The sequence below is a fragment of the Mus caroli genome, chromosome 1 (genome assembly GCF_900094665.2).
Source record: "Mus caroli chromosome 1, CAROLI_EIJ_v1.1, whole genome shotgun sequence".
Taxonomy (NCBI): domain Eukaryota; kingdom Metazoa; phylum Chordata; class Mammalia; order Rodentia; family Muridae; genus Mus; species Mus caroli.
In genome coordinates this window covers 105,035,553-105,058,397 of record NC_034570.1, presented here as the reverse complement: position 1 = coordinate 105,058,397, position 22,845 = coordinate 105,035,553, and the positions used below count along the sequence as shown (strand labels likewise).

Sequence of the window (22,845 nt, the reverse complement as noted above, 5' to 3'; positions counted from 1 at the left end):
ACTTCATTGAAGCTGTTTATCAAGTTTAGGAGTTCTCTGGTGGAATTTTTAGCGTTACTTATATATACTATCATATCATCTGCAAAAAGTGATAGTTTGACTTCTTCCTTTCCAATTTGTGTCCCCTTGGTCTCCTTTGGTTGTCACATTGCTCTGGCTAGTAATTCAAGTACAATGTTGAATAGGTTGGGAGAAAGTGGGCAGCCTTGTCTGTTCCCTGATTTTAGTGGGATTTCTTCCAACTTCTCACCATTTACTTTGATGTTGGCTACTGGTTTGCAGGAGACTGCTTTTTATCATGTTTAGTTATAGGCCTTGAATTCCTGATTTTTCCAAGACTTTTATCATGAATGGGTGTTAGATTTTGTCACATGCTTTCTTTGCAGCTAAGGAGATGATAATGTGTTCTTTGTCTTTCAGTTTGTTTATATAATGGATTACTTTGATGGATTTCTGTATATTCAACCATCCCTGCATCCCTGGAATGAAACCTACTTGGTCAGGGTGGATGATTGTTTTGATGGGTTCTTGGATTCTTTAACAAGAATTTTATTCAGTATTTTTGCATCAATATTCATAAGGGAAACTGGTCTGAAATTCTCTATCTTTGTTGAGATTTCCTGTACTTAAGGTATCAGAGTAATTGTGGCTTCATAGAATGAATTGGGTAGGGTACCTTCCGCTTCTATTTTGTGGAAAAGTTTATGAAGAACTGGAATTAGATCTTCTTTGAAGGTCTGATAAAACTCTGCACTAAACCCATCTGGTCCTGGGTTTTTTTGTTTGGTAGACTATTAATGACTGCTTCTATTTCTTTAGGGGATATAGGACTGTTTAGATCATTAACCTGACCTTGATTTAACTTTTGTACTTGTTAAGTGTCTAGAAACTTGTCCATTTTGTCCAGGTTCTCCAATTTTGTTGAGTATAGTTTTTTGTAGAAGGATCTGTTGGTGTATTGGATTTCTTCAGGATCTGTTGTTATGTCTCCCATTTTATTTCTGATTTTATTAATTAGGATGCTTTCCCTGTGCCCTCTAGTGAGTCTGGCTAAGTGTTTATCTATCTTGTTGATTTTCTCAAAGAACCAGCTTGTCATTTTGTTAATCCTTTGAGTTCTTGTTTCCACTTGGTTGATTTCGCCTCTGAGTTTGACTAGTTCCTGCCATCTACTCCTCTTGGTTGAAATTTCTTCCTTTGGTCTAGAGTTTTTAGGTGTGTTGTCAAGCTGCTAGTGGGTGCTCTCTTTAGTTTCTTTTTGGAGGGAGTCAGAGCTATAAGTTTTCCTCTTAGAAATGCTTTCATTGAGTCCCATAAGTTTAGGTATGTTGTGGATTCATTTTCATTAAACTCTAAAAAAATCCTTAATTTCTTTCTTTATTCCTTCCTTGACCAAGGTATNATTGAGAAGAGTGTTGTTCAGTTTCCACCTGATTGTTGGCTTTCTGTTATTTACATTGTTATTTAAGTTCAGCCTTAGTCCATGGTGATCTGATAGGATGCATGGGACAATTTCAATATTTTTGTATCTGTTGAGGCTTGTTTTGTGACCAATTATGTTGTCAATTTTGGAGAAGGTACCATGAGGTGCTGAGAAGGTATATCCTTTCGTTTTAGGATAAAATGTTCTGTACTTATCTGTTAGATCCATTTTTTTTTCATAACTTCTGTTACTTTCACTGTGTCCCTGCTTAGTTTCTGTTTCTATGATCTGTCCATTGGTGAAATTGGTGTGTTGAAGTCTCTCACTATTATTGTGTGAGATGCAATGTGTGCTTTGAGCTTTACTAAAGTTTCTACAATGAATGTGGCTCCCCTTGTATTTGGAGCATAGATATTCAGAATTGAGAGTTCCTCTTGGAAGATTTTACCTTTCATGAGTATGAAGTGCCCCTCCTTGTCTTTTTTGTTGACTTTGGGTTGGAAGTCAATTATATTCGATATTAGAATGGCTACTCCAGCTTGTTTCTTCAGACCATGTACTTGGAAAATTGTTTTCTAGCCTTTCATTCTGAGGTAGTATCTGTCTTTTTTCTGAGATGGGTTTCCTGTAAGCAGCAAAATGTTTGTGTAGCCAGTCTGTTAGTCTATGCCTTTTTATTGGGGAGTTGAGTCCATTGATATTAAGAGATATCAAGGAAAAGTAATTGTTGCTTCCTATTATTTTTGTTTTTAGAGTTGGCTTTCTGTTCTTGTGGCTGTCTTCTTTTAGGTTTGTTGAAGGATTACTTTCTTGCTTTTTCTAGGATGTGGTTTCTGTCCTTGTATTGTTTTTGTTTTTGTTTTCTGTTTTATCCTTTGTAGGCCTGGATTTGTGGAAAGATAATGTGTGAATTTGGTTTTGTTGTGGAATACTTTGGTTTCTCCACCTATGGTAATTGAAGGTTTGGTTGGGTATAGTAGCCTGTGCTGGCATTTGTGTTCTCTTAGTGTCTGTATAACATCTGTCCAGGATCTTCTGGCTTTCATAGTCTCTGGTGAAAAATCTGGTGTAATAATGATAGGCTTGCCTTTCTAAGTTACTTGACCTTTTCCCCTTACTGCTTTTAATCTTCTATCTTTATTTAGTGCATTAGTTCTTCTGATTATTATGTGTCAGGAGGAATTTCTTTTCTGGTCCAGTCTATTTGGTGTTCTGTAGGCTTCTTGTATCTCTTTCTTTAGGTTTGGGAAGTTTTCTTCAATAATTTTGTTGAAAATATTTGCTGGCCCTTTCAGTTGAAAATCTTCATTCTCATCTACTCCTATTATCTGTAGGTTTGGTCTTCTCATTGTGTCCTGGATGTTTTGAGTTAGGATCTTTTTGCATTTTGCATTTTCTTTGATTGTTGTGCTGATGTTCTCTATGGAATCATCTGCACCTGAGTTTCTATCTTCCATCACTTCTATTCTGTTGCTGATGCTGGCATCTATGGTTCCGGATTTCTTTCCTAGGGTTTCTATCTCCAGTGTTGCCTCATTTTGGGTTTTCTTTATTGTGTCTACTTCCCTTTTTAGGTCTAGTATGGCTTTGTCCATTTCCCTCACCAGTTTTGATGTGTTTTTCTCTTATTCTATAAGGACTTACTAGTCTTTAGCAGTGTTCTCCTGTATTTCTTTAAGTGAGTTTTAAAGACCTCTTGATGTCCTCTACTATCATTATGAGATATGCCTTTAAATCCGGGTCTAGTTTTTCCGGTGTGTTGGGGTGCCCTGGACTCACTGAGGTGGGAGTGTTCAGTTCTGATAATAGTAAGTGATCTTGGTTTCTATTAGTAACTTATGTCTGCTGTTTGACATCTGGTAAACTCTGTAGTCAGTTCTTATAGTTGTCTCTGGTTAGAGTTTGTTCCTCTCATGATTCTGTTATTCTCTACCAGCAGACCTGGGAGACTAGCTCTCTCCTGATTTCAGTGGTCAGAGCACTCTCTGCAGGCAGGCTCTCCTTTTTCAGGGAAGGTGCACAGATATCTGGCATTCGACTTGCCTACTGGCAGAAGATGAAGGCCCGAAACAGGACCTGCCCCAGAACTTGTTAGCTTCTGTAGTCCACACTCTCACCTGTGCAGACTAGTCTTGGTGGAGTCTGGGAACCAAGATGTCTCCAGCAGATGCTCTGGCAATTTCCTCCTGGGCCGCTAGGACACCTATCCTCTGGCAGGGAAGGTGCCCGGATCTCAGTTTACTTATAATTTAGATCACTATATTAAGAACTTCCATTGAGTGATATAACATTTCATAGAAGTCAAGAGTGGAGACATTTATGGATTTAAAAAATTTATCCCACAAACCACAGAAGTAACTACTGAAAGAACACTACTAGACTTAAACTTCAGCATAATGATGGGATTTCAACAAGGTAGGATTGGGTAAATATCCACACTCAGTAATTTTTGCACATAGTTTCCAGTGAGTGTGGAAAATAGAAAACTATTTCTTGAATTGTGGTTTAGAGATTTAGCTTGCATAGAAGAATATGAAAAAATGAACTACAATATGAGCATGTGTCTGTTCAGAGATTTCACTGACATTTGAAGATAAAACTTCTTCGCCACAGACATCCAGAAAGTTCCAGAAATAAAATATAACTGGTGGAAAATTTGACATTAATAGTGGATCTTGTACAATGATGTAAATTTCTTTGTGAAGTTATTTCTTTCAGGTTTCTTCATCAAGATTTAATTTTTTACTGTATCGCTCTCTCTCTCTCTCTCTCTCTCTCTCTCTCTCTCTTTCTGTGTGTGTGTGTGCACTCATGCAAACACTTGGCTGTTGCCATGTGTGCCTGCAATGTGGATGAGGATACCTTTATGCACCAGAGAATTGCAACTGGTTCCCAGGGACGGCACTTGAAGGTTTTGGATTATTTAGTATATGTGTTGGGAATTGAACTAGGATCTTCTGTAAAAGGAGCCATCACTTGCAGACCGGATATGTAAGTAAGACACAGCATTTTGCTGCATAGAGGAAACACACTTCAGTTACAAAGACTGACACTACCTCAGAGTAAAAGGCTAAAAAATAAATTTCAAGCAAATGGTCCAGGTGATGTCCAGTGAGTTCCAGGACATCAAGGGCTCTACAGAGAAACCCTGTCTCATAAAAAAAAAAAAAAAAAGCTATAACTTTGAAGTTGCCATGGAGACCTCAAGATACTCAAGATGGCAGAGCCATGGGCTATCTGCTGAGGAAAGCTGATAAAAGGGAGTGGAATCAGCACAGCAGAAAAAAAGTTTGTTGCATTCAACAAAGTTGTAGAGGGAGTTGGAGATCTGAAGACTGCTTTGACATCAGACATGGAAGATGCAGAGTTATCCCAGCTGGTTTCCTGTCTTGCTTTGAGGATTACAGTTAAGTGATTGGATGGATCTCAGAAGAGACTTTGAACTTTGGACTTTTAAAATTGTTGAGATTGGCAGAACTTGGGAGGCATAGACAGGTGGATTTCTGAGTTCAAGGCCAACCTGGTCTACAGAGTGAGTTCCAGAACAGCCAGGGCTACACAGAGAAACTCTGTCTCAATAAATAAATAAATAAATAAATAAATAAATAAATAAATAAATAAATAAATAAATAAATAAAACTGTACATTAATAGGTGAGCAGTTAAATGAGCTGTCCTTTTTATTCTAATCTGGCTACCTCCCAGCTACATCCCATGATACTTGTGTATTGTTATTGATCTGGCTCCTTGGGATTTAGGTGCATTTTCATGATCACTCTTTAGACCCTTTCCTCATGCTGCCAAAATGTTCATCCTCCTTACTATTCTGAATCTCCGACTCTATCTCTCTCTCCTTCTTCTGGCTGCTGAACATCCTGACCTATTCTCTCTTCTGCCCAGCCATTCGGTAGTCAGAGAATAAATAGTAAGAAGTGTTCCACAAACTTGAGACAGGAGATTCTTGGTACAAGCATTATAATCTTGTCTTGATTAAAACAAGAGGGTAAAGAAATCAGCATTTGAATAACACATGGGTGAATTTTAAATACTGTACAAAAATATTTTGCATACAGATACATAATATTTATTTTAAAATAGTTATTTTGTTTCTATTCACTAGATACATCTGAAAACAAATATGTGTGTTGTACTCTGAACAACAACCAATTCTCTAAATCACCAGCATTAAGTGGGTATATGTCTACTCAATTATGACACTATCTTTCGAGAAAGCCCAAAGGTTAAAGGTTCAGTCTCCTAAGTCTGTCTTTACCTTAGGTTTCACTTACAACTTCTAGTTCTTCCATTAATCTGACTCCCTGGTTATAAATGAGAGAATTCCATAACCTACATCTTGAGTACTAAAATTTTCTTTAGAATATTACATGGAACTAAAAAAGGCAGTCTTCTATTGCATGTATTATAAAAGATAAAAACTTTGAGGATACACAACAAACTTCCACACTGCTAGGTAATCTGCACTTGAAACACTGTAGTATTTTCACCAAGAGTAATGCTCTACACTCAATTGTTTTGTTGTTTTACAGATATTTCATCACAGGATTATGTTGGCCATGGATAATTAATCATTGGATCTGTCATTGGAGGGTGACAGATAGAGTAGAATATTCTCATTATCTAACCACCATTTTTCTTCTGATGGCCAGTCTATCCTAAAGCTATTCAGAACCCACCATCTGTCTCTTTGTCTCTCTATTGGCCGAAATTCATTTGTTTTGGAAAAGATTGTTAAACACACACACACACACACACACACACACACACACACACACACAGAGAGAGAGAGAGAGAGAGAGAGAGAGAGAGAGGTGGGGGCGGGGGACTGCTCCTCATGCCCTATCACTCACAGAATTCCAAAGGCATTTGAATTTCTGTACCAAGAAGGAGGGACAAAAGCAAATACATGCATCTTATTGCACTACAATATCAGACACTGTTTATCTGAATTTGTTTCCTTTGTCTAGTTTTTGTGCTTGCCATATTACTTACCCCACAGACATGGAGTATTGAGTTGGTTCTCATGCTAAGGTCCTGTTCCCCTATTGATTTTTGACCTATCAGTAAAGAAGCCACGGGCCAATTGCTGGACAGAAGGAATAGGTAGGCTATTTTGGTCCCCACAAGAAGAGATAGACTTAGGAAAGAAATAAATGGAGAATTTGCAATGCTTTGGAGAGAGAAAAACCAAGAAGCCATAGGAGATCTTGGGCATATTGACCTTGGTTCACTTCTACAGGTGGTTGGATGGAGTAGTTGAGCTGGGACACAATGTAACTGAGAACTGATGTTAAGTGCAGGCAGAGAGTTGTGGAGCTAAGAGTATTGATAACAGCATGCTGCTCTAGGTAGAAGACAAATATTGCCTATTAAATGTGCCAATATTCTCTGGGTAGGGTCTGGTAGCATAGTTTGTTCCAGAGCTTAGGTAGGGTAGGAAAAGCTACAGGAAAAAGTGGAGGCATGTTCTGTTCCACTAAAAAATTCCAAGACTCTTTGCTGCTGGCACTTCACAGCAGTTCTTTACCACCTAACTAACCTTAATTGACTGTCTCTGAATTTCATTTAGATGATTGCCACCTTGAAACCTGCACACAGTCTGTTCTTTCCTTTTCCAAATGTTTGTTCTATGTCTTCCCTAAACATAGCCCAGTTAAACTTCTTCCTTTAACAAATATTGATGACCTATTTGGGGGGGTAGGATCTTTGTTTACAGGAGTGAACAAAGAAATTTCTACTTGTAGCAAATTCCTCCCTAGATGCAGATGTGACAGTATCATCTATTGTGAAGGATACACAGATTTTCTTTGGCTAACTCTTACTGACCTGTAAAGTCAAAGATCTCTAAGTTATCCTCAGAGTTTATTATCCAAACCTAACAAAGATTTGGACTTAATCTGACTATCAGTAAGTGATTGCTCAAAACTAATCACATACATTTTTCCTCGTGTTTTTTTTTTTTTCTTGTGTTCAGTATGGTGTCATATAGCAAAATGTTCTTTGTGAAGGTTTTTCTCACAGGTTAAGGTAATTTATAGCAGAAATCACTTTACTGGATCTTAGCAACAAAATGCAGCAGTGATTGTAGATTGTCTAGATTCCCATGAGCTATCCCTCTATTTTAGTATAATTTTGTTTGTTTGTTTTATGTTCTTTTTCAGGAAAACCATGTATCACCCTGGATTATTATTTCTTCAAAGCAGAATATTTCACCTGTTACTTTTTCTAATACTCTCTACACAACCTGGAAATTTTGTGAAATGAACTGTGATTTTCCCATTGAGTTTGTTGTTCTGATGCCATCTTTTGGCCCTGGTGGGTACCTTTAAACACATACATTTTATTGTATGTTTATAAAAATATTTTAAAAAGTATTAAAGTTAAAATACATTTTTAAAAATGAAATTGGAAGTCCATCTAGTGCCTCAGAAACTGCAAATGCTAGTTCATTCCCATTCCACAGGCATCTCTTTTCTTTTATAGTTTGTGAAAAGGCATGTGAGAATGCCCAATTTTGGTGAGCATGTTAACTGAAGACATATAAGTAACAGATTTTACATTTCTTTAGCTCATCCTTAATTATTCAAAAGACCTAGAAGGAGGAACTTGCAATAAATGAATCATTTAAACAAATCCATGGAGGAGCCTTCACTTCCTCCAGGCCTGTGATTAAGACTTGTCAAAATAGGCATTAGTGTTTTTAATTCAAGTATAAGAGGAGGAAAATTAAATCCAGGGAAGATAGAGCTAATAGCTTCCTTTGGAATGAAAAAATTCTCACTTTAGAGAACAGAGTGACCCTTCAAAAATTGCTTACAATGGGGAAATTTAAACATTTCCTTTTAACTACACAAGCAGTATCAATGTGCAAATTATTCTAAAATGAGCACAGAATTTGCTGCATGGCTACACTTTATGAAATAATTGAATTCCACTACAACCTGAAATAAAGTTGTGAATTCATTTCTGAAACTTCATGTATAATTGAAGTGAAGATTGTTTTGAAGTCTCTAGAATAGTCATATTAACATTTCTTTGTTCGGTTGAAAATTTTTGTAAATAGGTTTGGTTCTTGTTAGAGGGGTTATGTTCTGGTAACCATATTTGGTAGTACACTTTGTCCTCACTGGTCATTTTGGGAAACACTCCTGATAGGTAGGAAAAATGGTAAAACCAAGTATACTTGTACAGTGTGTTTTACATGTATTTTGTAACATCCATTCCATTGTTGTATAATTATTGCCTGTCTTAAAATGACAATACAGATAGAAACTATATGATATATTGCTGCTATCAATCATTTTTAGATTATCAAATAAACTTACATCAGGGAGAAATTGGAAATTAATGCAAAAAATTAGTCCTTGTGAATCAATCTAATGTCATAATTAATCATGTGGCTGTGAAATTCACAGTAATGTGGTTTCCAATGAATATATTTACCCAGCCTGCTTTGCTTTGCTGCATGAATGAATCTGATGGTTCAATTTCAGAAGTAGTGATTAATGACGTTATGGTCACCTGGTGTGCATAGAGATAGCTACAGTGTAACAGTTCACACAATTTTGTACTCAAATCTGTGTCACTGTAAAGCATGGAATTTAACTATTTTATTTGAGCTATATTTTATCAAAAGGAGGTAGAATTTTTGCTACGCTATAACTGTTATATATCATGGAATTTGAGATGAGATGGCTGCTCTTTTATTATTGAGACATGAGTTTTATCCCAAACTAAATGAACATTTCAGAATAAATTACAGCTGTATGTAAACCATTATTAAATTGGTATTTGGGGGTCTTATTTCACATTCGTATTAATAACTGTTAAAAGGGCATCTTTTAAAGGCTACATGTAATTTTTTTCTTTCAATTCTATACATTAAGAGTAAAATTCCACCCTTTCTTCACTGTTCTTTCTTCTGGGACAGACTGTTAGAGAGTCTGCCCACTGGAGACACCACATCCTGAGCCAGCCCAGAAGATCCACTGCATTCAGAGCAACTGAGAGTACAGCCTGAGACATCTATGAAGATCGGCTGCACACAAGGCAACTGGCATCCCAGGAGATCTGATACACACAAGGCAACATCAACAGATCACCAGCTTGTTTGCTTCCATGAAGGCGCCACAGCTTGAAAGCATCCAAGAGCTCCTCTTTACACAGGGCAACTGTGCAACAGACAACACAGTCTAAAGACCTGCTGGGAGCTCTGTGGCATGCAGAACAACTGACCCAAAAGACTGAAAGCCTACCTGGAATTCTGCTGCACACAGAGAAACAGAAACCACAATCAGTAGACCCCTTTGGAGAACATCTTCAAACAGGACAACAGCCAGACTGCTCTTCTGAAGACCAAACAGTCTGGAGGCCTCCCAGGAGATATACTGCAGCCAGGGCAACAGATAAACAGATTATCTGCCCTCTGAAGTGTTCCCAGTTAGAAGGGTCCACAGGTGGTCTGCCATATCAAGAATCACAAGACTACTAGGAGACCTTAAGCAACCCAGGGATGAAAGGGGCAAACTCCAGACAGAGTCACCCAGACCAGCAAACACCAGGGACAACCAGAAGGTAAGAGGCAAGCACAAGATCATAAGCAACAGAAGCCAATACATGTGGGCAACATCAGAACCCAGTTCTTACACCACTGCAAGCCCTGAGTACACCAACACATTTGAAAATTAGAAAGCTGACCTAAAATAATCTTTCATGAAATAATAAAGTCCTTTAAGGAGGATATAAATGACTCACAGAAAGAAATAGTGGATAACACCATTAAACATGTGAAAGAATTGAATAAAGCAGTCCAAGACCTAAAAGTAGAAGTAGAAACAACAAAGAAAACGCAAATGGAAGAAAACCTGGAAATGGAAAAATCTAAATAAGAAGTAAAGTATTACAGATGTTAAGTATCACCAACAGAATACAAGATACAGAGGAGAGAATCTCAGGTATAGAAGATACCTTAGAAGAGATTGCCACAATTGTCAAAAAAAATTCAAAATATAGAAAATCTTAACCCAAAGCATCCAGGAAATTCAGGACTCAATGAAATCACCAAATTTAAGAATAATCAGAATAGAGGAGAACAAAGATTCCCAGGTCAAAGGACATGAAAATGTCTTCAACAAAATCATAGACCAAAAACTACCCCAACATAAAGAAGGAGATGACCACAAAAGTACAAGAAGCCTACAGAAAACCAAATAAATGGGATCAGAAAATAAAAATCCTCTGTTCATATAGTATTTAAAACACTAAACACATAGAACAAAGAAAGATTATTAAAAGCTGCAAGAGAAAAGGGCTAAAACATACAAGGTAGATCTGTGGGGCAACAGACTAAGCACAGACAGCCTTGTCTCCCGTTGAGCTTAGGTCTTGAATCCTGGTGGTACCCCGCAGGATTTTAGTTTTGTATTGGACTCCTGAGTAGCTTGAGAGGCGAGGTTAGTTTTTGCAAAGAGAGTCTCAAATATTACAAAGTTGTTGGATAGTAGATGGTTGAGGGTAAGGGACTATGGAGTTAGGTGGGGCTTCCTCTATGAGTTTTGAAGGTATTTAGATTTTACAGCTTGGAGAAGGGGGAGGAGAGACACCTCTCTCTGGGGGGGGGGTGAAGGTGGTAGCTCGTTTGTTTTATAATGGAGCTTTACCTTTGAGTGAGAGACATAGGGGCCAGAGAAGCAGATGGTTTAATTAGTTTTTCCTCTGAGGCATAAGGAGGCAGGGGTGGGTAGATGGATTTTATTTCTCTTATTAATTGGGTAAGGGCTGTGAGATCTGAAATGGAGTGGTTTTAAGAACCTTGATCTTTGGGTTTATCTGACTGAAGGCACTCAGCAGCTGTGTTGCTATCAGTCTGTCCTATTTAGATAGCCCTATGCACTACCTAATTGTGGTTAAGATTGGCAAAAAAATCACAGGAGGGTGTTTTTTCCTCTCGGGTATCTTTGTTTTTGATGAGAGAAGCTACTCTGATCCATCATGCATAGTGCTATCTGAAGGACTTCCTCCCAAAATGAGGAGGCTTGGTTTTTAGCTACCTTTATTCCTCGGTGTTTTAGTAGGGCACGTATTTCCCTAGCTTGGAGTGATTTTTTTTTTTTTTAATGTAATGGTGTGTTGCACTCGATTGAAAAGAGGAGAAGCACTTGTCCAATTGGAATGATCCCTTGGCCTATTTGGCTTGGGGGATTCCACAGAGGTCCAAAATGCTAAGCCTTCCCGAAGATTTAAGAACTGGTAGCCGCCCTGTGGTTCTTAAGTGGCTGCTGCATTACCAGGTTTTGTTTTTGTTTTTTGTTTTTGTTTTTTGTTTTTTGTTTTTGTTTGGTTGGTTTTTAATATATTTTTAATTAGCTATTTTCTTCATTTATATTTCAAATGCTATCCCAAAAGTCCCCCATCCCCTCCCCCACCAACTCCTTTACCCACCCAATCCCACTTCTTGGTCCTTGCGTTCCCATTCCCCTGTACTGAGGCATATCAAGTTTGCAATACCAAGGGGCCTCTCTTCCCAATGATGGCCAAATAGGCCATCTTCTCCTACATATGCAGCTAGAGACACGAGCTCTGGGGGTACTGGTTAGTTCATATTGTTGTTCTGCCTATAGGGTTGCAGACCCCATTAGCTTCTTGAGTACTTTCTCTAGCTCCTCCAGAAAAAGAGTCTTTGCCAACACAGTTGCAGGCTGTCAGGATTTAGAGAGAGGCCAGAGGGACCTTCGGCCAAGACAAGAGAGTAGCTCTGGCCAGGAGGTTTCAGTTGCCCATTTAGCTTGTCAAAATCCACCTGATGTTGCTGAATGAAAGCACAGTAGGAAAAGACAGATTGTTTCTAGAAGTGTGGGGGCTCACCTTCCCGCAGTATCCGTTCAATGTGATCATGTCTGATCAAGCCCCACTCTGGGGAGTCAAATATGGGCCTGGGTACCAGAGGTTTTTCACGGAGATCTCTGTCCAGGCCAGATGGGAGGGTTCCAGCAAAGGGAAGTGAGTGCAGGCAGGGAGCTGTGTCTTCCAGATCTCTTGGTAATTCCAAGCCTCTCTGAACTGGGTCAGATAGGGCTGGGCCAAGAGGAAGCTGACTATCCAGTGTGGAGTGCAGCCAGACCTCAGGTGGCTCTTTGGGAGAGAAGATCTCTTCCCAAGTGTTACATACAGCTCTTGGGAAAAAAAAAAAAGACTCAGACGAAGGAAGGAATAGTTCTCATGCACCTTTAATTCTCTGAATCAATTTATATACAGTTCTGGGGTGATTCAGGGTTCAACAGCAGGTACCTCTCATTGGCTTGGACTGAGAGTTTGGGGGAAACCTTATTTGCAAGGGGGAAGTCTTGGTGCTGTTTCTACATGACTGATAGCCATGTGCCTCTCCTGTGGGGGCTATGGATCGGTAACTTCAACAGGAGCCAAAAGGAGTGAACCACAAACACATACTACCACCTACCAAAACACACATATCAAAAACCAATAGTCATCTGTCTTAATATCTTAATATCTCTCAATATTAATGGACTAAACTCACCCATAAAAAGACATAAGCTAACAGACTGGAGAGCAAACAAGATACAGCATTTTGCTGCATACAAGAAGCAGAGGTCAATAACAAAGACAGACACTATCTCAGAGTAAAAGGATGGAAAGAGGTCTTACAAGCAAATGGTCCAAGGAAAAAAGCTGGAGTTGTCATCCTAATGTCTAATAAAATAGACTTTCAACCAATCGTTAATCAAGCATGATGAAGAAAGATACTACATATTCATGAAAGGGAAAATCCACCAAGAGAACGTCTCAATTCTGAACATCTATGGCCCAAATGTAAGGGGAAAACACATTCATAAAAGCAAGTTTATTAAAACTCAAAACACACATTGATCCCCACACAATAATGGTGGGAGACTTCAATACCGCACTTTCACAAATGGACAGGTCATTGAAACAGGAACTAAGTAAAGACACAGTGAAACTAAGAGGGGTTTTTAACCAAATGCATTTAACAGATATCTACAAAACATTTCACTCTAAAACCAAAGAATATACCTTATTCTCAGCACCTCATAGTACCTTCTCTAAAATCGACCATATAATTGATCACAAAACAACCTTCAACCAATAGAAGAAGATTGAAATAATTCCATGCATCCTATTAGATTTACATGGCCTAAGGTTGGTCTTCAATAACAGCAAAAGCTACAGAAAGCTCACATATATGTGAATACTAAACAACTCTCTACTCAGTGATAACTGGGTCAGGGAAGAAATAAAAAAAGAAATTAAAGACTTCTTGGAATTTAATGAAAATGTTGACACATCATACCCAAAATTAGGGGACAAAATGAAAGTGTTTCTAAAAAGGAAATTCAAAGTACTAAGCACTTTGGTAAAGAAACTGGAGAGATCTTACACTATCAACTTAACAGCACACCTGAGAGATCTAGAACAAAAAGAAGAAAACACACCTAAGAGGACTAGAAGGCAGGATATAGTCAAACTTAGGCCTGAAATCCCCCAAATAGAAACAAAGAGAACAGTACAAAGAATCAACAAAACTAAAAGGTTGTTATTGGGACAATAAAAAAGATAGATGCCCCTAGCCGAAGTAACTAAAGGGCCCCCAGGCAGTATTCAAATTAACAAAATCAGAAATGAAAAGGGAGACATAACAACAGAAACAGTGGTAATTCAAAAAATCATCAGATCCTACTACAAAAGCCTACATGCAAAAAAACTGGAAAATCTAGATGAAATGGATGGTTTTCTAGACAGATATAACATATCAAAGCTAAATCAAGAGCAGGTAAATTATCTAGACAGGCCCATATCTCATAAGGAAATAGAAGTCATTAAAAATCTAATCAAAATAAGCCCAGGGCCAGATGGATTTAGTGCAGAATTCTACCAGACATTCAAAGAAGACCTGATACCAATATTACTATTCCATAAAGTAGAAACAGAAGTAACACTACCTAATTCATTATATGAAGCCCCAGTTACTCTGATACCTAAAACACACAAGGACCCAACCAAAATAAGAGAACTTCAGACCAAACTTGTGTATGAATATTTATGCAAAATACTCAATAAAATTCTTGCAAACTGAATCCAAGAACACATTAATACTCTCATTCACCATGATCAGGTAGGCTTCATCCTAGGGATGCAAGGTTGGTTCAATGTATGAAAACCTATTAATGTAATCCACTATACAAACAAACTCAAAGGAAAAAAGAAGATATATGATCATCTCCTTAGATGCAGAAAAAGCATTTGACAAAATACAACACCCCTTCATGTTAAAAGTATTGGTGAGATCAGAAATTCAAGGCCCGTACTTAAATATAATAAAAGCAATTTACTGCAAACAATCAGCCAATATCAAATTAAATGGAGACATACTTGAAACAATCCCATTGAAGGTGGGGACAAGACAAGGATGCCCAATCTCCCCATATCTATTCAATATACTACTCGAAGTATTAGCTAGAACAGTATGACAACAAAATAAGATCAAGGAAATAAAATTTGACAAAGAAGAAATAAAGGTATCACTATTTTCAGATTATATGATAGTATACATAAGGGACAAAAAAAACTCTATCAGAGAACTTGCCCAGCTGATAAACAATGTCAGTAAAGTGGCTTGATATAAAATTAACACAAATAAATAAGTATCCTTCCTTTATACAAAGGTTAAACAGGTTGAGAAAGAAATTAAGGGAAGAACTTCCTTCACAATAGCCATAAAAAATACAAAGTATCTTGGGGTAAATGGAACCAAACAAGTGAAAGACCTGTATGACAATAACTTCAAGTCCCTCAAGAAAGAAAATCGAAGGTCTCAGAAAATGGAGAGATCTCCCATGCTGCTGGATTGGCAGAGTTAACATAGTGAAAATGGCCATACTACAAAAGGCAATCTACAGATTCAATGCACCACATGAAAATCCCTATAAAATTCTTCAAAGACATGGTAAGAGCAATTTTCAAATTCATCTGGAAAGGACAACAACAACAATCACAACAACAACCCAACAGAATAGTGAAAACAGAAAACAGTACTTAACAATAAAAGAATGGCTGGGGGAATCACCATTCCTAACCTCAAGTTTTACTAGAAAGCAATAGTGATAAAAACTTCATGGTATTAGTACAGAGACAGACACCTTGATCAATGGACTAGAATTGAAGACCTAGATATAAAACCACAGACTTACCAGCACTTGACCTTTGACAAAGAAGCCAAACATATATAATGGAAAAAAAGAAAGCATCTTCAGCAAATGGTGCTCATCTAAGTGGCTTTTTATATGTAGAAAAATGAAAATAGATCCGTATTTGTCACTTGCACAAATCTCAGGTCCAAGTGCATCAAGAACTTCATGATAAAACCTGATACACTGAATGTAATGAAAGAGAAAATTGGGAGGCAGAGGCAGGCTGTTTTCTGAGTTCAAGGCCAGCCATTTGAAAGAGCCTTGAAATCATTGACACAGGGGGAAATTTCCTAAACAGAACTCCAGAACAGACCTTTATCCTGTAAGGTTGAGAGTTGATAAATGGGACCTCATGAAACTGAAAGCTTCTGTCAGGCAAAGGACATAGCCAATAAGGCAAATCAGCACCCAACAGATTTGGAAAAAGTCTTCACAAACCCCACATCTGATTGAGGGCTAATATCCAAAATATGCAAAGAGTTCAAGAAGCTAATCACCAAAAAATAACCAATCAAAATCACTGAACAACCCAATCAAAAAATGGGGTATAGAAGTAAACCAAGAATTCATAGCCAAGGATTCTTGAATGCCTGGGAAACACCAAAAGAAATGTTCAAAGTCCTTAGTGATCAGAGAAATGTAAATCAAAAAGACCCTTATATGAATCAGAATGGCTAAGATCAAAAACCTCAAGCCACAGCACATGTTGGCTAGGATGTAGAGAAAGAGAAACACTCCCCCATTGCTGGTGGGATTGCAAAATGGTACAACCAGTCTGGAAATCAATCTGGATGTTGCTCAGAATATTGGAAATAGATTTACCTGAAGACCCAGCAATACCACTCTTAGGAATATACCCAAAAGATGCCCCACCATGCCACAGGGCCACATGTTCCACTATGTTCATTGCAGTCTTGTCTGTGATAGTCAGAAGCAGGAAACAACCCAGATGTCCCATGACAGAAGAATGAATACAGAAAATGTGCCTCATTTACACAATGGAATACTACTCAAATCTTAAAAATGATGACATTCTGAGTTTTTAAGGCAAATGGGTGGAACTAGAAAATATCATCTTGAGGGAGACAACTCAGACACAAAAGGACATGTATGATATGTACTCACTAATAAGTGAATATTAGCCAAAGGGGGGGGGCGAATACCCAATATACAGTCCATAGAACTCAAAAAGTTCAACAAGCTGAACTTAGGTTGCCTCAGTCCCACTTGAGAGGGAGAATAAAGCAACCACAAGGGGGAAGGGAGGGACCTGAGAAGAAAAGGGGATTGGGCTGGGACAAAGAGGGGACCATGATCAGGTATTGGGTGGGGGAAAATGACTGAAATTCCTGAGTGCCAGCAGAAAGAATGGAAACATGCAACCTCAGGAGGTAGGAGGTTAGGGGGAAACTACAGAATGTACCAGAGACCTGGGAGGTGAGAGACTCACAGGACTCAAATGGAGGGACCTTAGATAAAATGCCCTATGTTGGGGAGAAGGAACTTGTAGAGCCCAGCTGCAATAGAAAGACAGGGCATCAAGTGAGGAATGGGGTTGCCATCCCACAGGCAAAACTCTGACCTATAATTCTTCCTGTTGGGAAGAACTGCTGGGATGGACATGGAGAGGAGCCTGAGAAAAAGAAGGTCCAGTGACAGGCCCAAAGTGGGATCCAGATCAAGGGGAGGTCCCAAATCCTGACACTATTACTGAGGATATGGGGCACTCACAAAAAGGGATCTATCATGACTACCCTCTGGAAGACCCAACAAGCAGCTGAAAGAGTTAGATGCAGATATTTGCACCTAACCAATGGACAGAATCAGCTGACCCCTGTTATTAAACTAGAGAAGGCTGAAAGACACTGAGGAGAAGTGCAATCCTGTAGGGATACCAGCAGTCTCAATTAACCTAGACCCCCAGAGATCTCTCAGACACTGGAACACCAATCAGGCAGCATAATATATAATATGATATAATGCCAGCTGATATAATGCCCTGACACATATACAGCAGAGGACTGCCAGGTCTTGGTTTAGTAAAAGAAGATGCACCTAACTCTGAGCAGACTGGAGGCCCCAGGGAGTTTAGAGGTCTGGTGGTATTGGGGAGGAATGTGGGGACATCCTTGTGGAGACAGGGAGTTAGGGAGGAGGTATGGTATGTGGAACATTTGGACTGTTGACTGAGATGGGAATAATATCTGGAGCTTAAAATAAATAAATACAAATAATATATCAGAATATATACATATTGCACTGGAGAAGTGGCTCAGCAGTTAAGAGCACTGACTGCTCTTCCAGTGATCCTAGGGTCAATTCCCAGCAACCACATGGTGGCTCACAACTATCTGTAATGGGATCCAATGTTCTCATCTGGTGGATCTGAAGATGGCTACAGTGCATACATAAAAAAGAATAAAATTTCCTCTTGCTGTAAAATAAAGACGATTGAAGAAGGTTTTTGACAATTAAAAAATAAAAAAGATTTCTTTGTTTACATTGGCATTGTAGTTAAAGGCTTACAACAAGAATGAATGGTATATACACTGGACTCCTTACATTCCTGAGTTGCTTAAATGCATAATGAAGTTCATTCCTAAAAGTCTCTGATCATATAAATACATCACTAAATATGGGCCATAAAGTATCTATAAAATATATAAATATCATAAAATATATAAATCCACAACAGATAAAAGAATATTGCAAACATAGCACTTGTTTTTATATAAGATGAACTGTAGGCATACTTTTCTCCTAAGAATAGAGATCCAACATTTTGGTGAGGGCTTGAGGAACAAATTTTCTTTAATAGTTTTAAGAAACTATGAAAATAATCTTGTCTTAAAAATCTTATTAAAACACTTAAGTTAAGAGCAGGAGAGGTAGCTTAATTAGAAAATTGTTTTCCTTTCAAGTGGGAAGATCTGGTTTAGATCATCTCTAGAGCCCTCTAATATATTTGGCCATATGGGTTCATACTAATAACTCCAGCAATGGGAGGAGGGAAAATGGAAGCAGAATATCCCTGGCAGATCACTGGTATGCTTGTGTATCCTGCTTAGTGAAACTCCAGGCCCATGAAAAAGCCTGTCTCAAAGGTAGAAGGCACTTAAAGAATGACACACAAATTTGTCGTTTGGCCCCTACAAGTAAACTCCCACATGCTATGTATACTCCTGAACATTGACATGAAATCTCAACTACATACAAAAGTCTGAGTTGTGATCCTGCCCCTGCCTCTGCCTCTCTGATTAGTAATAAACATGGAGATTGGATCATCATCTTTCTTACTGAGCATTTGTGGGAGATATGAAAGAAATCTTGAGAGCTATTGTCTAGTGATCAGGTAATATGGTGTGAATTTACTGGATTAGTTCTCGCTAAATTTGTTTCATAAATTTCATATTCAGTACAAAACTCTGTCCACACTCATAAACAGACAAATGAAATGGTGTTTGGGAGAAGTTCATGGGTAGGGTGTGGGTTCTCCATCGATTTTGCTTCTCTACTCTCATACTCTCTGTTTTGAACTCTGACTTATTCTTTTAAAAGGACATTTAGAAGAACATCCCAAGATGCCCGATCCTTGAATTCTCAATCTTTAGAGCCCTGAGACAACACAGTTATATTCTCTATGTATTGCTTTTTCTGTGGCATTTTATTTAAAAAGTACAAAACAGATTATGACAGACACATTCTGAATTATTAAAACAATTTCTATGATGCATATCCATATTTATTAGTATCTGATTTCGTTTAAGTCTAGCTATCCTAATAAACATTGATATCAATGCATTTCAGTGCATTTATGTAAAGTCTCTAAAAAATACTAATTGTGGTTAAAGATGGAGTACAAATCATGTCCAAAACAGATATTTTTGCCACAAGTATACAAAATTTTTCATACCATCTCAGTCTTACAAGATCTGGGGTGTTTGTGAATATGTAACAACATAAAAGTAATATCTAATTCTGACTCTCAAAGGCAGGGGAATGCATTCTCTCCTGGTCTGTACCTTGGATATTCGTGAAGGGCAGGCTTGGGATTGAGAGCTGTTTGTGGCCTGCAGAAGAGGAGCCATCCACTGAGGTCACCACTCCTTCCAACAAAGTCTCTGTAGGTCATCTCTCACAAGATCATAGAGAAGAAGAAGCCTTCCTTTGAAGACCTGCTCAGCCCCTACTAGCTCTTTGCAAAGGGGGCGGGGGTCCAGTAACACGCTTATCTCCTCTTAGTATGCTGAAAAAGTCTCAGAAACAGGAATGTGATGCTGGAGTTCCCATTTTTGGGGAACACCAAAATGTACTTCCTGATCCTGAAGATGTTTCATATGCTCAACACACTCACATCTACCACGTCCCAGCTTCATACCCAGGTGGACAGCTATCTCAGTATCAAGAAGCCAGAGAGCCGTTCTGTGCCAGTGGCCAAGGCCTAGCTTCTCTCTGAGAATTAGATCACTACTGCAGAGCTGGAGCAAGTAGATCATGAAGCAGATCCTGTCCTAGGATGACCTAGCCTCTTGACTACTTGTTGAAGCTATTCCCAGATCTTTTTAGCAACATGTATTTCTACTGTGTCTGCCATGCCTGTGGCTTTTCCATCAAGTGGAAGCTAGTGTCATTGCCCCTATAGCTAATCTGCAACTATGTGCAGGTCTATTATCTCTCTGTTAAGGACAGAGCTGTGTGGCAGGCTGAGTGGTTGAAACAGATGAATGAGTTCTTCAGATGCTTCTGGGCCCAGAGGGAAATGGAAGACAGACAGACAGACAGACAGACAGATGGCCAGGCCAAAACTTTGAAGCCAACTAAGTGGATGTAGGTCACTTTTTGTACAAGAACCAAGAAGAAGCTGTCTCTGAACCTCAGTAACACCATTGCCTTGAAGCATGTGGTGGACACCAGGACCTCTCCGAGTTCTTCAGGTGAGTTCACTGTCTTCCTGCTGCATTGGCTCTTCCCGGAGCTGCTCAACCACAGAAAGTACAGCTGTTATGTCAATGGCAGTAAGCAGGAGCTGGATCCCCAGAGGTTGCAGATCATCCCTAACTACATAGACATCTACTTTCCCGATCTGGAATAGGAGGAGTTCTGACTGCAGAAGTGTTCCCAGGCATCAGTGATGAGCTGGAGGGTCTGCCCCTAGAGGGAGGCAGTGAGGCACCTCAGGAAAAGTGCCACAGCTCCTCTAAACTTCCAGAGGACATCTCAGTTGTCAAGGTAGAGAACAACTTCTACCTTGCAGCAGTGCAGCAGGAAAGTTAGTGGCCTGGCTAGCACTCCAAGATTTGGCTGGTGCCCATTAACTTTGGCAAGCTGGAGATTCCAGTTTGACTTTGAGGTACCAAGTTCAGACTGCTTTATGAGCAAGAAGCTGCTGCCCAGCATCTATGAGATCAGCCTGTCCATTGTCAACTTTGCCTCCCATCTGCTGCAGCACCTGATCCCAGAACAATTCACCCATGAAAACCTGTACAAGTAGTACTGCTACAACAGCACCCTGGGGAAGAAGCAGCTGGACCCTGCCCGCATCAGGCTGATCCACCACTGTCTGCAACTGTTTTATACTTGAGCGAAAAACTACCACATATGAACTCTGGAGGTCATGGGCAAGCTGGGCTAGTGCTGTCGGCGCAGGGACTAAGAGCACCCATGGGGCTCATACCAGCAGCAACACAAGACTCATGTGCATGGCCCCAAGTGCTGGGACCTAGAAAGTTCAAAATTCAAGTTTAGTTTAGTTGTGGCTGTCCACACCTCTAGGCAGAGGGCGAAGGAGTTTGAGGCCAGCCTAGTCTACATAGCAAATTCCAAGCTACTCAGGACTGAATAATGAGACCTGTCTCTCATAAACAACAGATTGAAAACTTAGCAACTCATTTCTCCCTCCATATTTTACAACTTGAAGTTTTATCTTTATTTTTTGTAACTAAAATAAAAAAAATTTAAAGAAAATGATTAGGCTCTTTGGAAGCCATTTTATTTAGGTAAAAGACTTAAAATATTTGAGATTACCTCAGTTGCTTTCAGTTGCTCAGACTCTTCAAGATGACTTTAGATAGATATGCTTTTTTCTCTTCTTTTTTTTTTCTTTTACTTTTCCGTCCTCCCTTCCTTCTTTCTTTCTTTCCTTTTTTTTTTTTTCCTTTTTTCTTTTTGAAATGGGATATTAGGCAGTTTGTGTAACTCTGGCTTCAGGTAGCATAGTATCCAGTTTTACTAACCTTGTGTTTGACATCTGAATTTTGAAGAGTCTAAAGGCTCCATAGATTAAACAGATGGGATGAAGTATAAGTATTGTCTAGGCCCTTCTTACTATACATGAGATTCCCTTCCTCTGTGGCCTCCAGAAAGGCTTCCTGTAGCTCAGTCTGCCTGTCATTCCATGTGGTGCTCACTGTGTAGATGAGAACAAGGAAAGATGATATTAGTATAGATAGATGTGCAGACATAGATTTTTATGGCTGTCATGTGAGCCACAGCTCTATTTTATCTCCATACACAGATGCTGGCTTAGATGAACAGACACATTGTAACACAATATGTAGGGGCATTTTTTTCCTGTAATTTATGGGTGAGTTGCTTTTGGGTTCATAAAGAATTGTTTAATATCCATGCATTTGCACAGAGTCAATAACTCCAGATCTCAGTGTTAGCTCCTACCATGAAAAGCATGGTCTTGAACCTCCAATGCCCAAGTATAGGTCTATTTTACAGATGTTGGAAGGACTCAAACCATCTTAAATGGAGCACTCATGCACCTTCCCAGCCCAACTCAAATCTTTTCCTTCAAAACTTCCAGTAAGTTCTGCCATCCTACCCTGACCCACCCTTAGCATGGAGGTGTGCATCACTTTCTCTTCTGCACTGGGGTAGGATGCCTAATAAGAAAAGAAAACAGTATTTCCCAAACTGAATCCATCACATAATTGACCTAGAAGATTAATTGAGATGTCCAGGGTAATCCTTGTGGGTTTTACACATTACAGATGTAATAATTTAATGGCTTGATATTTTGCTACTTTAACACAAAGAAATGATATAAATAAAATATGAATTTTCTAATATATACAAGAACTTTAGTTCTAGCAGATAACATGATCGAATTTTGCCTGTACTAGATTATTTTAAAAAAATAACAATTTTGAATTTTAGAAAGCTTCTATTCATTGTC

General features: G+C 38.9%; 1 pseudogene; it reads left to right on the top strand.

Moving 5' to 3' along the window:
• Nucleotides 1–21,504, top strand: part of LOC110295929 — a 64,304-nt pseudogene extending 42,800 nt beyond the window's left edge.
• The last annotated feature ends 1,341 nt before the right edge of the window (nucleotides 21,505–22,845 follow it).